Below are 17,824 nucleotides of genomic sequence, written 5' to 3' on the forward strand. Positions count from 1 at the left end.
ACAAATAAAACTGCTGTCATCATCCATGTGGAAGTCTTTGTTTGGATATAGGGCTTCAGATATTTTGTGTAAATATTTAGGAATGGAATAGGTAGATCACATGGAGGTATATTTAACTTTTTAAGAAACTGACATACTATTTTCCAAAGTGGCTGTACAAATTTACATCCTCACCAGAAATGTATGAGAGTTCCAGCTCCTCTACATCTTTCCCAACACTTACTATAGTCAATCTCTTTAATGCGAGATATTCTAATATGTGTGTAATGTTGCAGCATTAATTTTACAGCTTTAATTTCCTTGGAGACTCATGATATTGAGGATCTTTTCTTTGTCTTGTCTTTGCTTATTTTTCATTTGTACGTCTTCATTGGTGAATTGTTTTTTCAAATCAGTTGCTCACTTTTTATTGGGTTGTTTGCCCCCCTATTTTGCAAACTTTGAGAGTTCTTTATATATTCTGGATTCAATTTCCTTTTCAGATGTATGATTTGAAAATATTTTCTCCTAGTCTGTGGGTTTTTTTTTTTCATTCTTTCAGCAATGCCTTGCAAAAAAGAGAATAAATACTTTTGTTGAAGATCAATTTATCATTTTTCCCCTTTGGATCATGCTTTTGGTGTCAAAACTAAAAAAAAAATTGTCTAAACTGAAGTCTAAAAGATTTTTCTATTTTCTATAGAAGTTGTATTGCTTTTAGCTTATTGATTTAGGACTATGACCCATTTTGAATTAATTTTACATACGTCACAAAACAAATTTTGGTTTTTTTTTAATTGGTACTCAGGTATTTTTTCAAATTTATTTGTTAGAAAGACAACCTTTTATCCACTGAGTTGCTTCTTCACCCTTGTCAAAAATTAGACATATGTACATTTTGGGTGTATTTCTGAAATCTTTATATGTTCTATGGATCTAGCTTTCTATCTTGATACCAAAATACCTTTGCTTGGTTACTATAGCTTTATGATAAGATTTGAGGTTAATAAGTGTTAGTCTAGCTTTGTTTTTCTTTTTCAAAGTATGTTTAGTAATTCTTAATCACTTTCATTTCCAAATGAGATTTGGAATAAGTTTACCAATTCCTACAAAACTGCACTATTATTTTTACAGAGATTGTATTTAATCTATAGATCACTTAGGGAAAATCAAGATCTTAATTATATTGTCCTCCTACCCATAAACACTGTATATACCTCTGTATTTATTTAAAGCATTTTAAATTTCTCTCAGGAATATTTTGTGACTTTCATTTTATAAATCTTTTGCCAGATTTCGCTCTTAACATTTCATATCTTTACTGCCATTTAATTATACTGCTTTTTAATTCAATTTTGAGTATTTTTGTTTCATTGCATATAGATCTACAATTAATTTTTGCATATCGATCGTCTATCCCGCAATTTGCTAAATCCATTTAGTAGTTTTAGAAGCTTACTTGTAGATTTTATCAAGTTTTCTGTAGTCAATCATGTCGTCCATGAATAAGGGCAGTTTTATTTCTTCCTTTCCAATTTATAATAAAATTGGAATAAAATAATAAAAGATGCCTTTTATTTCTTTTTCTTGCATTTCGACATTCATTAGGAACCTCCAGAACAATATTGGATAGAAATGGTCCAGGTTCATGTGAGACTTATGATATATAACGTGTTCTTGTTGAGTTTCATTTTTGTGAGCATTCCTGATTTTAGGGAGAAAGCGTGCAGTCTTTCACCATTAAGTATGAAACTCACTTTAGGCTTTTCATAGCTGCCTTTTTTCAGATTGAGGAAATTTTCTTCTATTCTTACTTTACTGAGATATTCACTGGAGATAGAATTCTAGGATGAAAGTATTTTTACTTTTAGTGCTTTTAAGAGGTTGTTCTACTGTCTTCTCACTTGCATTGTTTTTATGAGAAACCTACTCCTTGCCAGTCTTTGTTTCCTTGTATGTAATGTCCATCCCTCCCTCTGCACTGCCGACTGCTTTTAAGATCTTTTCCTAACATTGATTTTGAGCAATTTAATTATGATATGCCGTGTGTTTCTTTCATGTTTCCTGTGCTTGGTTTTCTTTGCAATTTTTAGATGTGGGAATTTATAGTTTTCATAAAATGTGGAAAATGTTTTAACACATTCCTTGAAATGTTTTTCTGTTTCCACTTCTCTTTCTACTTCAGTAACCCAAAGTACATGTATTTTAAACTACCCAAGTTGTTCTCCAAATCACTGATGCTCTGTTCATTTTTTTTTCAATCATTCTTCTATTTGTTTCATTTTGGACAGCTACTATTGCAATGCATTCAATTTCACTAATCTTTTCTTCTGTGTTGTCTAATCTCCTATTAATTGCAATACATTTTTCATGTCAAACATTTAGAAGTTTGATTTGGATCTTTTATCTCTCTTCCACATCTCTAGGTGACTTTTGAATATATGGAGTAGAGTTGTAATCATTGTTTTAATGTCCTTTTATGCTAATTCTTTCATCTGTGTCTTTTCTGATTGGTTTCATTTTAATAAATTTCCTCCTCAAGATAGGTCATATTTTCCTGATACTGTGAATGCCTGATAAGTTTCCTTGCATACCAGATATTGTTAATTTGACCTTGTTGAGTACTGGAGGTTTTGTGTTTTTGTATCCCTATAAATAAATACTCATGTGCATTTTTCTAGAATGCAGATAAGTTACTTGGAAAAGATCGATCATTTATGGTATTGTTTTAAGACTTGTTTGACACAATTGGATTGGAACTCACACTAGGTTTATTCATTCCTTAACACTGAGACCAGATTCTTCTATGTACTCAATGAATACCCCATGAATGAGGTGTTTTTTTCCTATCTGGGTGGTGAGACCTATATTGAGGAAAAAATTTAACCAGATGAAACCAATTCAGAAAAGACATAGTTGTTAGGTTACATCTCAGTACTAGGTACTGTTACCTCTAATTCTTGAGGTGGTTCCTTCCTCATCCTCAGATTATTTCCTTTCATATTTGGGTCAATAGGTCAGTACTTTACTCCAGTGAAGGCCTGAGGAATATTCTCCACTGAGCTCTGTGGTCCTCTCCCTGAACAGCTCTCTCCTCTCTGGTATTCCATCTTACTAACTCTAGCCTCCCTGATCTCTCCAGACTCTCAGCTCAGAGAATCCATCAAGCTCCACTTGGGCTCCTCTCCTTGCACCCTAACCAGAAAACCCTTTCAGTTGCCAAGGGCCATCATATGCCTACCTTGTTTTGCATGGTATCTCAGGGATTATTTTCTGTTTCCTAGTGTTTTTAAACCATTATTTCATTTATTTTGTCCATTTATCAATTGTTTCAGGTGGGAGAGTAAACACAGTCCTCTCTACTCCATCTTGGAAGTCCCCCAACGTATTTACTTTATTTTGTTGTTTTATATGTCTTTCTTTCCAGTAGATTGTTAGTACATATAAAACAAAAACAATGCCCAACACCTAATCCTAGCTAACAAATATTGAGTTTTATTCTATGTCAGGGCAACTCTAAGAACATCACATATGCTTAACTTATTTTATTCTCACAGAAACCTTATAAGGTACAGTTATTAATCCTATTTTATGGATGAGTAAACCAAAACGCAAAGTGATAAGGTAACTTGTAAAAAGGCCTTATCAGCTAGAATATTATAGAGCTGAAACATGAACCCAGATTGTCTTAACATTCAGGTAATACCTCCTCTCCAAAGCAGATGATCCCAAACCTGACATTGTCACATTTACCTTGGAAATTTTCAGAAGGACAGATTCCCTGCACCCCTTTGCAAAGTTACGGAGTCAGAGTCTTCATGGGTCAAACTCAGGGACCTATATTTTTAAAAGAGCACACAAGATAATTCTAACGTGTGGCTAGATTTGTATATAAAATACCTACTGCTCTCGTGGTACTTCTAAAGTTTAAAGTTTTATTTAACCACATGATGTTTCCTGAAGATGGTTCATACTTCTATCCACAGCATGAATTTAATTGTTTTAGGGTTTTAAAACATTTTTATTGCTTTTATTTTTACAGTTTTTATTTTTCCTGTCCCACTCACTGCAGGAAATTCTCTTTAAATTTGCATGGAATATTGCTTCAAACCAAACTTAGGTTTGAATAATGACTCTGCACCTTCCTTACCACTAGAATAACTAGCAAGCCACCAGTCTCTCTGAGACTGAGTTGACTTATTTATAAAATGAAGTTAGTAACACTTACCTCATAGGTATTTATTAATTAATACCTAATATATGTTTTTTTCATGCATATTCAAAACTTAAGGCTTTAAAATCTTTCCTGGCATATAACCTCAGAAATAGTATTAAGTATATTTTATCAAATTTAAGGCATATTTCATTGCTCAATTCACCATTATTTCAGTACCACTAAAAAAGAAAACAATCACTGCCAGTTAAACTTTGATAGAGCGTTCTTATCACTGAGAATAATCTTATTCTTTTTCAAAGAACTTTTTATTATATATCACTCATATGTATCATACAAATAAAAAAATTGGTTAAAGTACTCCAATAGTTTCTGCACATTTAGAGTCCAATCTAAAATACTCTGACCCAGACCTGTTGAGGTCCATTTTCTCAACAAAGCATTTGCTCTGTGCCAAAGAGTATAGAATATATAAGCTTTTTAAAATTAAATGTGTTTTCTCCCAAGTATTTATTGAAAAATTTTAAACATACAAAAAAGTTGAGAGAATAAGTACAATGAGCACACATATTTACTTTCCGTCTAGACTCAGTGTTGCATCCAAACTGCTCCCTGGCTAATAGCAACTCTATGACAGCATCAATTTTAGGAACATTCCAATTTTGGTATAAAGAAACATCAAAAATTGTGCATCTTAGAATTGAAGAAATGCATTTATATGTGTATATATCCTAACAACTTACATAGTAAGTTCATTTTTGGGGGGGGGGGGATCATATCTTATATATTTACTCTATGTAAATAATTAACATTTAGAATGCAAAATAAAATGAAGTATAGATCACTCTCTATAAGTTCATTTTTATGGCACTGTACACCAAGCTCAGGATTTTCAACAGCATTAAAAACATTGACTGACTAATAAACTCTGATTATAGCATAGACCATTGTATAAAATATGGACAAATATAAGTCTTGAGTGTCAAAATTCTAACATAATTTAAGTTTTCTTGGATCTTTCAATGTCTTTCTTTTTTTTTTTCCTTTCATTGTCTTTCTGAGATTTAATCGAAGCATATAGTACAAGCAGGTAGAAATTCAAAAGCAAATAATAAAAGTCTAAACCCTGTCCAGAGTTTGCTGCTTAACTTTAGGCATTGTACCCAACCTCTTTTTTGCAGCAGTTTTTTAAATATCTGTTGAAGAAGAACTACTACAGACTTATGGTGTTGCCTAGAAAAGGTCATTAAAACTTTTCCCTATGTCTTGGGTGCCAGACAATAAATCAATAAACTGGTAAAGTTGATTAGAAAAATTGACAACACAAGGTGTTACTAGTCCAACTCAACAATGAGATACAGATGACTTGAAAGCTCATGAAAGAGATTATTCTATTCAGATCTCCAGGCTGCTGAATAGAACTAAAATATGTTCAGGCACTTGTAGAATTGACTGAAAAGCAAGAATTAATTACCTATCATATAGAATAAAACTAGATACAGCATCACTTATGAAAAGAAATTAATCTGTCAGAATGGGAGAACACTGCAGAACTATTTACTCTGAGAGACATTTGCTTTTACAAACTGAAAACTGCAATCACTTTCAGCATATAATTTTCGAAATAACATATGTGGTGTTTTTCATATCAGTGAGAGAAAATCAATATATACTTAAGGTCAGAAAAATTCAATTAGTGAATATCAGCAGGAAAATACCAATTGGCTTTTCTTCAGTGATCCAAAGGCTGATTTTCAGTTTTTGTGATAATATTCTTTATCATTTAAACTCCTTTGCATCTTTAGAATTTCTTCCCAGTTTTGATCTGGGAATTGACATAATAATAATCATTCTATTTTTATGGATAGAGTTCCACTTCCGTAGGGTCCATAGCTTTTCTCTTCACAGGTGGTCAATGGGAAAAATATTCAGCTAACCTATAAAGGGAAGACTGATAAACTATTTACGGGAAACTAGAGTTCCTTCCCCGTTGATGTTTCATTTGGCTGGAGCCTTTCCCTTCTCAAAAGCAACTTTGGAGCATAATTAGCTAATAATTCCATGTTCCACCCCAGAATTTTTCTTTTGATTTTCTTCTTTTGAATTTGCCCAATAATTTACTGTCATTACTTAAAGCCCCTCTGTGTTTTTCATTCTTGCTTAGACATTATTTAGTGCCTTGTGGTTATTGTTTAATGGGGCCCCTAGGAGGATGGATATGTGAGGGAACTTGGACTCTCTGCCCCCATATACATTCTTTCCCCCACCACCACACATCCAATTGAATGACAATAGTTGTGCCATTATTTGTCTAAAACATTGGTTTATTCTGTGTGATTTTATTTGAAGAGCTTCCCAGTAATAAAATTTTAAACTCTTCTCCAACCCTCTGATTTTACTTATAAGGCAGCTGAGGAGATTAATGCTCAATCAAAAGTTGCCCAGTCAGAGCCAAGCCAGAGCTGTAACTTAGACCTTTTAACTTCCAGACAAATGATATACACCAAAATGCATTGTCTCTTCAAGTGTGTTTGTCACTTGGATTCTCATATTTGGGGCCATATTTGCTATCAGAAACCCAACTAAAACTAGCATTAGCCAAGAAAGGAGAATTTATTGTTGAATCTCTCACAGAATCCATGAATGAGGTGAACAGTCAAGTAGAGGGACCTGTTGCAGCAGGGCCTCTGGGATAACTGAAACTTGGGACCTTAAGTGATGAGGGCTTTTATTGCTCTGGTGTTTACTCCTTTATGTGTATCTTTTTAATTTTTCTCTTTGCTCTTACTTCTTCTATATGGTGGGAAACATGGCCTGGCCCAGCTTTGGGGTCCCAGATTCTGACTTCAACCAATGTGAGAGAGACTGGACTCATTTAATCCTCTCAATCTCAAGGTCAACATTCCAGGAAAGAAATCTCCTCAATAAGTGTGGATTAAATGATGATTGCTAGATGAATCACTTTGGTTAGAGAAAACACCGCCTTTAAAAATGACTACTCCCATGAAACTGTGTAAATTAGGGATGCAAAGGAGGGGGGGATGGCAGTTCCCAAAAAGATAAGGATTTAAACTAAAGAAAAATAGGCCTGGAACACATATGCTTGTTTTTAAGCTATACCAGAAAAGGATTTTTTAAAATATTTCATAATACCTACTGATTTGATTTATTTAATATGTTTTATAAAATTAAAGAATGCAGTGATTTCTTTCTGCTGCATTTAAGTTTCATCTCTCTAACAAGAAACTATGTGCTCTTGAAGGTCAAGGAAAAAAATAACAGTGCATCTCCCAGTGTGATGAGAATAACATTAGGTCACAAAACTGAGGCTGAATTAATCCATATTGAATTAAGTTAAAATTAATAAGAAATTAATTATTCATTACTTTACAATGAATTATTTTGGCTCATTTACAGTCTATCTAAATAAGAAGTTTGATCTTTAGAAAAATGAAAGTAATAGCATACATGTTGTGGTATGACATGCTCACCTAGGTTTGAAATCAGATGTCCGGATATAGCCCCAGCTCTGTCACTAAATTGTTGTGTGAATATGATCAAGTCATATAACTTCTCTGAGTCTGTTTTCACATCTACAAATGGACTAAGTGATTTTTTCTAAGTTATGCCATAAACAAATGCTATTAAAGCTACAAAAAGCTAATATTCCAGTAGTAATTAGTGTATTGGGCTGTTCAAACATCAAGTAATGTTTAATCCCATATTTCTTCCAAATAATTGAAGCTAGTTTCCTAGATTTTTAAGGTTCCTCTCCTATTTTGAAAATTTCCTGAGATTATAGTAGACCAAATAGAAACATTCAGGTTATGCTTGATGATTCCTGTACATTTAAATTGTTGAATCATGAAATCTTTGGGTACAAGGTATTTCAGTTTGCTAAAGCTACTGGGATGCAATATGCCAGAAATGGGTTGGCTTTTACAATGGGGATTTATTGGTTTACAAAGTTACAGTTCTAAGGCCATGAAAATGTCTCAACTAAGGCATCAGTAGAATGATACCTTCTCTGAGGAAAGGCTGGTGGCATCTGGGTTTGCTGTCACCTGGGAAGGCACATGACAAGCGTCTGCTGGACCTTTACTTCCAGGTTTCATTGCTTTCAGGTTCTGGCTCTTTCACTTTTTGTGTGTCTTTGCTTGTTTCTCCTGGTGCTTTTCTCTCTAAGCTCTCTGCGTATTTCTCTCTCTGTGCCCTCTCTCTGGGTGTTTCCCTCTTATGAAGGACTCCAGTAAAGGATTAAAATCCCCTTGAATTGGGTGGGTCACATCTTAATTGAAACAAATAAAAGGGACCACCCACAATAGGTCTGCACCCACATGGATGGATTAAAAGAATGCGGCCTTTTCTGAGGTACTTAACAGCTCCAAACTGGCACAGAAGGGAACTTAAACATCAGACACAATCTATTCCAAATGCCAGAATCAATTTTAGAGCATTCCTGAGAGATGGTTATCCAGCCAGTGACAGCGAACTTGGTATTTAATTGAAGTACCTATTCAACTGTTGAATATCTGTAATTGTTATAGAGATTTTTCTTACTGAGCTGTAACCTGTCTTCCTGCAATTACTGCACACTGTTATTAATTCTGATCCTTGGCGCACAAGAACATAAGTCTTCTCTCTCTTCTACAAGACCATGTTCAAATATTTGAAGGCCTTGTTTTTAATGCAGACCAAACATTTCACATCCTTCAACTCTTCCTCCTTTGACCAGATTATCAGGTTTCCCTCTTCTGCTTGTAGTAAAATTTGTCACATAGGACTTGTAACAAACCAATAACAGTATCTCACCCTCATGAGGAAAAACAGGGCTATCACCCCTTGTGACTTGGATTCAATATTTTTGCAAGTGCAGTGTAAGATGCCAATCACATATAAGGGAGCTACACCCTATTCACTATTCAAGATGTGGGACGTTAGAATCCTCACATTTTTACAATATAAATTTCTATCATTTCTATGTCTGTCACCTTATTAATAATAGATTTGACTTTTTTAAAGACTATATGTTTACCTCAGGTACATATCACATGATTGCACTTAGTCTTACGGAAGACACTCAGAGATACCCTACTGTGCAAGCTCCAGTTTGTAGTTCGTTGTCAGCTCCAACCACTGCTGCTCTGGATCCACTAGCATATTTGCTCAGAGGGGATGTTTTCCCTGGACTCCTCCCAGCCAATACGTGAACACAGTGGAGATACTAGGACAGGCAAACTTTACCTTAAGGATTCCCCACAGCTCTGGCTAAAACGTTCTTAAACACGCTGAGATCTGAGATACTTCCTTCCCAAGACTCCTTACCTCTCACTCTCCTTTTATAGGGGCCAGGCCTATTTTACAGTCTAAATGCTCTTTCTGCCTATGCCTGATTCCTCCCCTTAATTATTATTATTGTACCCTAATTCAGTCTTGGCATCTGTTTTACAGAATGTCTGAATTAACCCAGGTGGTACAATTTGTATGCCAAGAAATTAGGCATTAGTGGAGACGACCAATTCAATAGGCTGAATCTTCAATCTTGGGGCTCATCCCTATGAAGCTTATTCCTGCAAAGAAGGAGCTAAGCCTACTGATAATTATGTCTAAGAGTCACCCTCAGAGAACCCTTTTGTTGCTCAGATGTGGCCTCTCTCTCTCTCTAAGCCCACTTGGCAGGTGAACTCACAGCCCTACCCTCTATGTGTGACATGACTTCCAGGGTGTAAACCTCCCTGGCAATGTGGGACAGGACTCCAGGGGATGAGCTGGGACCCAGCATCATGAGAATGAGAAAGCCTTCTTGACCAAATGGTGGAAGAGAAAAAGGAGACAAAATAAAGTCTAAGTGGCTGAGTGATTCCAAACCGAGTACAGAGGTTATTCTGGAGGTTATTCTTATCCATTATATAGATATCCCTTTTTAGGTTATGGTGTATTGGAGTGGCTAGAGGGAAGTACCTGAATCTGTTGAACTGTGTTCCAGTAGCCTTGATTCTTGAAGAGGACTGTATAACTATATAGCTTTTACAATGTGATTATGTGACTATGTGATTGTGAAAACCTTGTGTCTGATGATCCTTTTATCCAGGGTATGGACAGATGAGTAAAAAAAAAAAGAGAGAGAGATAAAAAATAAATAATAGGGCAGGCCATGGTGGCTCAACAGGTAGAGGTCTCGCCTAGCATGCCAGAGATCTGGGTTCGATTCTCAGTGCCTGCCCATGCAAAAAATAAATACATAATAAAGGGAGATAAAGGGTAAAAATTACATAGATTGAAATACTGTGTGTCAGTGAGAGGGATGGGTAAGGGGTATGTGATGTATGAGTTCTTTTTTTTTTCCTTTAATTTCTTTTTCTGGAGTGATGCAAATGTTCTCAAAATGATCATGGTGAACAATACACAACTATTTGATTATATTGTGAACCACTGATTATATAATATGGTTGGAATTTATGTGTGTGGAGATTTCTCAGTAAAAATATTTAAAAAGAAAAAAAGATATATATATATATAGAACAGACAAAGGCAGGCAAGTACCCTTAAGGGCTGGACTGGAATTGGAGGCACAGTGTTAACTCATGATTTCTAATACATACACACACACACAGAGAGAGAGAGAGAGAGAGATTTCTAACTCTGTCTGCTGACAGGGTCTAGAAGCAATAACATTCCAGATATTATTTTTAAATGCTGTATCCCACTAAAAGGAATCAGGACTTGTTGGAAAATCAGCCAATTCCAAGGCAGAGGTTGAGAAAATATAAGATAAGCCTGGAATATCTTGTGCCAGAATCTAAGAAACTGGTAAAAAAAAATAAAAGGCATGAACATTTAAAGGATATTGAAGTCTGTTTGAAAGGACTCTTGCCAGCCAAATCTGGGACAATTTGAGCATGAAAATAAATAGGAACTATAAACATTATAACCAGTTGAATAACAAGCAATTTTGAATGGTAATAAATAGATATATAAATAGGGAGAAGAGAAAGCTCTTCCTTATACAACAGAATGCTTATTAAAAAATATAGAAGGAATGATAGAGTTAGAAAATTGATCCGGGCAAGAATCATCAATGAAAGCTAAATTTAGGGAATGGGGGAAGTTTGACCAGAAATGGGTTATCTGGCTAGTCCCAAAGTATCTCCCCACAAATTATTTATTATTAAATGCAAAACTATAACCATACAGTGGGGAAATTAGAAAACATCATTTATAAGTGATCAAAATTAACAAAATAAATTACAGCTAACAGATACCCTGTGTCTCAAGGTATGTATCCTGAGAAAGGTACAGCATCATTTATGCATTATTCTAGCCCTAACTGCATAACGTAAGTCTAGTCATGAGAAACCCAAATCGAGGGCCATTCTATGAAATAACTGGCCTGTATTCTTCAAAAATGTCAATACATTTGTCTTGAATACATTCAAGACAAAAAGCTTGCCTAGAAGAACATTATCGGGACATCTGACAAAATTGGAATATGGACTACAGATTTGACAATAGTATTATAACCAATGATAAATTTTCTGAAATTAGTAACTATTCTTGCTCTTAGCAAATACACAGTGAAATATTACAGAGTTAGAAGCATGATGGAATCAATTGATTTTCAAAGGGTTCAGAAATGTATCTCGATATTAAGAAGCTTATCTGTTCTATAGTATAGGATGGATGGATAGATATAGATAGACAGCTAGATAGCTAAAGCAATCATAGCAAAAATGCTAAAAATTGACAAATCTGTGTAAAACATATACAAAAGTTTTCATACTATTCATACAACTTTAAGTTTAGCAGTATTTTAAAATAAAAAGTTAAAATAGATTCCTGGAGCTTGCCCATGCTAAAAAAAAAAAAGAAAAGAAATCAGGCACCAAGGTGAGGTTTGAAGATTGACTCACTCATATCCAGTGAGCAAAGACAAAGCCAAACTGAGAGGTATATGGGGCATGGCTGGTCCCTGACACAGGATAGCAGCCCAACTGCTGAATATTTCATAGAAAGTGACCTGGGATAATAACCCAGTGGAGGGGAACACTACAAATATGAATGAGGAAATAGAGCTGAGGAGCAACCTTGAGATTTGATAGAGACATAGGGCTCCAGAGACATCTCAGCCAAGACAGATCTGTTAGAGTCCTGATCTGAGGTCCTAAAATAGGGATTTGGGAATATTGATGAAGGCCTCTGATGTTGGTTGTGCAAAACTCACTGGATTTGCAGAGATGATCAACCCCCTTAGTGAAAGCGAGCCTTTCTCCATACTGGAAGATGCTACAGAGTTTGTCCTTCATAAGGTAAAAGTTGCCAAACCTCCTCCAAAAATTTAAGCCTCCTTGTTCCCTGACTTTCAGGGCTATAAGGATAATTCTCAGCATAACCCAGATGAGTGTGTGCTGGACCTAATTAGGAAGGAAAAAGATTATGCATCAAAAGATATGCAAGCTTTAGCTAGCATTAACGGCAGGATCCAGGGGTGTTCAAAAATGCTAGGTTTGGATTTTGAGGGTACTCGATCATCACTAGTCCAGATAAACAATAATTCATTGACTTGGGGTCACTTACTCAGTGCATAGGATTCAGGACCCTGACAAGGTGACTCTGAAGCCCAAAGAAAAACATGGCCTAAGCTGAGTAAAATGGAAATTCCTGCATTGCTTTTGTTGATACAAGAAGGAATAAAGAAGCTGAAAGCAGTGAGCATGCTGACATGAATATATTATGGGAAACCAGAAGACCTTCAGAGGATTATGCTCCATGAGAGGGCCCATGCCATCCTCCAAGGACGTCAGGAATGCACTGTTTTAACCAACAACAGCATCACTCAGAAGTTCAGTGGTGGCTGTCCTCTGCAAGCCAGGGAGGAGGTGTGACAGCGCTCATTAATATTCACGGACATAATAGGACCCCAGGTTAACCGAGGCCAGGTAGCAACACTCATCCTCCAGAAGACAGTATTCCACAATTACCTTAATGGCCAGAAAAGTAGGAGTGGTAGCCAAGGAGTCATGAAGTTGGTAAACAAAGCAAAAGCAGCCCATAAGACACTGATTAGCATCTACCAACAGAAAAAGGTAGCTGAGGATGTTTGCCGTGAAAAAAAGTCACATTAATTTGCCCAGTTCCAGGACATGAACTCCATTTTCAGATCCAGAACTTGTTAACTGAAGAGATATCTAGGTCTTTATGAGGAAGGAACCTGCAACACTTTGGCAAGTATATATGGTCATGATTATTACCCTGGTTCAAAGGGACCACAGCCATTTACTTGGGTAACTATACAGTGGAGAAAGGGGAATATCCAGACATTTAGAGGACTATTGGATTGGCAATGGTATCTGGAGGCCTGAATTGGCAATGGTATCTGGAGTTCCAAGGCAAATTTATGGTCATATATAATCAGTTCATAGTAAGTCCACACAGTGGTCATCTTTCCAGTTTCTGAATCTAAAATTGGGATTGATTTATTAGAGATTTGGAGTAACTTCTACATTGGGTCCTGGACCAGAGTTAAAAGAGACATCATAGTGGGGAAGACCAAGCAGATGTTCTTACAATTCTCCTCACTCCCTCCAGCCTAAATAGTAAATTAAAAACAATTTATCACATTGCATGGGGGTAGGGGTGGTAAATATTAGTGCCACCATTAAGAACATAAAGATACGTAAGTTGTGACCCATGTTATATCTCTGTTGAATTAATCTGTCTGGACCCTACAGAAACAAGATGGATGTTATGGCTGTAGATATAGCTATCTGGACATCCCATTGAATATCCTTTAATACATTACATTGATGATATCACACTGATTAAACAGGGCAAGCAAGAGACGGCTAGTATGATTTTGGTCCTGGTAAAATACATGCACTCCAACAGATGGGACATAAACCCTACAAAGATTCTGGGAATTACCAGTTCAGTAAAGATTTTTAGGGTTCCTGTAGTCAGGAGCATACGAGATTATCCCCTCCAAAGTAAGATAAAAATTAATACATCTTGCTTTCTCTACCATAAAAATGAACACACACTAGTGGTGGACCTTTCGGGGTTCTGGAAGCAACATATCTACACCTAGGAAGGTACCTAAGAATACCTGGCCCAAATATCTCTTGTCATGGAGGACTGACAGTTTTAGTGAGATCCAGAATAGGAAAGCATTCTGCAAGTCCAGACCATGGTACATGCAGTTCTGCCACTTGGGCCATACAGTCTGGTAGACTCTCTCATGTTGGAGTGGTGAGAAAAAATGTTGTGATCTGTTTATGGAAAGGCCCTAATGGGAAAATGACAATGCTGGCTCCTGGAATCTTACAGCAAGGTCATGCCATTTGCAAAAGAGAATTATATACCATTTGAAAAATACCTCCTGACTTGGTATTGAGCCTTGGCAATGATGGAATACTTCACTATGAGTCGCCAAATGACCATGGATTCAGAACTGCCCATTATGATTTGGGTTCTGTTTGATCTGCTAAGTTGGAAATTCAGAAGGTTCCAGTAGCAACCTTTTGTAAAATGAAAATTGTACACTTTAAACTAAAGTACACTATAGAATTAAATTTAGAAATTATGCACTTTAGAAAGTTTAGAATGTGCATCTGCCTATCCAAAAAAGTGGATGCTTTTCCCCATTTGTTCAAGTCTTCTGTTGGGTTACACAGGAAGTTAATTTGCATATGTAAATCACTCATATTCCTTTTCTGTTTATTTCCTAGTGTTTTATGATTAGTTGCTATTGTATGTGAACTCTTGTCTTCTAACTATTATTTGCAAATATGTGAACTAATGATTCATTCATTCATATTTTATTCTTCACTCTACTTAAGTCTTATACAGTTTTGTAATTCTTTTGTGTTTTGGCAAAATAATTGCAACTGTTTTTATTCCCTTGTGGGTTTCCTATAATATAAATATATCAGTTGCAGATTAGTAATATTATATTCTTTAGTCTAAATATTATACCAGTAATTTACTTTTATTTTCTAATTACTTTGATTAGTATCTCAAGAACAATAAGTAGCACTGGTGATAAAAAAATGTCCTGTCGCTGTCCCTGATATTTGGAATGCTTTTAATATTTCCCCATTAAGAATGATGCTAGCTTTTGATCTAACTATATTTTATCATGTTAAGTAACCTTATTACTCTTTTATTAAATTTTTTAAATGTATGTTGATTTTAATGCATTTTCAGCATCTATAGAACATGGGTTTAGTTCACTGATATTTTATTTAAGATTTTAGTACTTGTATTTACAAGTGGGATTATTAGTTTTTCTTTTTGTTCAATTTCTTTTAGGCTTTGATATCCAAGTTATTTGGCTTTGTGAAAATAATTTGGAGTATTTTTTCTTCCTATGTTTGAGTTGATTCTAAATGGCTTTGACATTATTTGTTTTCAACAGTTTGGTATTGCTGTGAAACAATGTGGGCCTGGTGCTTTTTGTAAGGGCACAGGATGTGGCATTTTGGCAAATTTCTCCATTTATAGTAATATAATCATCTTTGGACTTTGTTTTTCATTTGAATTTTGCCACCTCTTCCTGTCTTTAAAATTCACTTGCGAACTTCCGGAGAAGATGGCGGCTTAGTAAGACGCGCGGGTCTTAGTTCCTCCTCCAGAAAAGCAACTAAAGAAACAGAAACAATACGAAACAGCTCCTGGAGTCACGACAGAGACCAAAAAGACAGCGTACCCCATTCTGGAACGGCTGAACGGGCAGGGAAAATCTGCTGCGGTGAGATACTCGAGGGGCGCGCGTTTTCCCGGCCGGGGCGGCTGGCGACAGGGGTCCCCTCCATGCACGTGGCTCCCTGGTCTGACTGGGAACGTTGGATAGCGGGGCCCTCCCGTCACGCTTGGCGTTTCGGGCCAGCTGGGCAATTAGGACCGGCACTCTCCCAAGCCCCGGCGGCCAGCGACCCCCGCCTTCACGCGCGGTTTCCCGGGCAGACTGCCGTGCAGACAGACGAGCGCCACGAGCGCCACCTACTGGGCAGGAAAAGAAAAACAGCCCAGAGATTTCACAGAAAAACCTTTCAACCAGCTGGGTCCCACACCCAGGGAAATCTGACCAAATGCCCAGACACCAGCAGAAAATAATGGATGACGCTCGGAAAATTGAAGATATGGCCCAGTCAAAGGAACAAACCAATAGTTCAAGTGAGATACAGGAGCTGAGACAACTAATGCTGAATATACGAACAGAAATGGAAGAAGTCTTCAAAAACCAAATCAATAAATTGAGGGAGGACATGAAGAAGACATGGGCTGAACAAAAAGAAGGAATAGAAAATCTGAAAAAACAAATCACATAACTTATGGGAGTGAAGGACAAAGAAGAAAAAATGGAAAAAACAATGGCTACCTACAATGGTAGATCTAAAGAGACAGAAGCTACAATTAGTGAACTGGAGGATGGAACATCTGAATTCCAAAAAGAAACTGAAAGTATAGGGAAAAGAATGGAAAAATTGAGCAGGGGATCAGGGAACTGAATGACAATATGAAGCGCACAAATATACGTGTTGTGGGTGTCCCAGAAGGAGAAGAGAAGGGAAAAGGAGGAGAAAAACTAATGGAAGAAATTATCACTGAAAATTTCCCAACTCTTATGAAAGACCTAAATTTGCAGATCCAAGAAGTGCAGCGCACCCCAAAGAGAATAGACCCAAATAGGCGTTCTCCAAGACACTTACTAGTTAGAATGTTAGAGGTCAAAGAGAAAGAGAGGATCTTGAAAGCAGCAAGAGAAAAACAATCTGTCACATACAAGGGAAACCCAATAAGACTATGTGTAGATTTCTCAGCAGAAACCATGGAAGCTAGAAGACAGTGGGATGATATATTTAAATTACTAAAAGAGAAAAACTGCCAACCAAGACTCCTATATCCAGCAAAATTGTCCTTCAAAAATGAAGGAGAAATTAAAACATTTATAGACAAAAAGTCACTGAGAGAATTTGTGACCAAGAGACCAGCTCTGCAAGAAATACTAAAGGGAGCACTAAAGTCAGATACGAAAAGACAGAAAAGAGAGGTGTGGAGTAAAGTGTAGAAAGAAGGAAAATCAGATATGATATATATAATACAAAAGGCAAAATGGTAGAGGAAAATATTATCCAAACAGTAATAATACTAAAAGTTAATGGACTGAATTTCCCAATCAAAAGACGTAGAATGGCAGAATGGATTACGACCCAGCAATACCACTGCTAGGTATCTACTCAAAGGACTTAAGGGCAAAGACACAGACGGACATTTGCACACCAGTGTTTATAGCAGCATTATCTACAATTGCAAAGAGATGGAAACAGCCAAAATGTTCATCAACAGACGAGTGGCTAAACAAACTGTGGCGTATACCTACGATGGAATATTATGCAGCTTTAAGACAGACTAAACTTATGAAGCATGTAGTAACATGGATGGACCTAGAGAACATTATGCTGAGTGAGTCTAGCCCAAAACTAAAGGACAAATACTGTAAGGTCCCACTGATGTGAACCGACATTCGAGAATCAGCTTGGAATATATCATTGGTAACAGAGACCAGCAGGAGTTAGAAACAGGGTAAGATAATGGGTAATTGGAGCTGAAGGGATACAGACTGTGCAACAGGACTAGATACAAAAACTCAAAAATGGACAGCACAATAATACC

At 36.4% G+C, this 17,824-nt stretch overlaps 1 long non-coding RNA gene across 13 annotated transcripts in view; it reads right to left on the bottom strand.

Moving 5' to 3' along the window:
* Positions 1-17,824, bottom strand: part of LOC143691674 (uncharacterized) — a 102,268-nt gene that overhangs the window by 66,729 nt on the left and 17,715 nt on the right. For all 13 annotated transcript variants that reach the window (XR_013179641.1, XR_013179636.1, XR_013179645.1 and 10 more), the window contains one exon: positions 3,733-3,816. This is a non-coding gene — a long non-coding RNA (uncharacterized LOC143691674). The remainder of the gene's footprint in view (positions 1-3,732; positions 3,817-17,824) is intronic.

Source organism: Tamandua tetradactyla, chromosome 7 (assembly GCF_023851605.1).
Source record: "Tamandua tetradactyla isolate mTamTet1 chromosome 7, mTamTet1.pri, whole genome shotgun sequence".
Taxonomy (NCBI): Eukaryota; Metazoa; Chordata; class Mammalia; order Pilosa; family Myrmecophagidae; genus Tamandua; species Tamandua tetradactyla.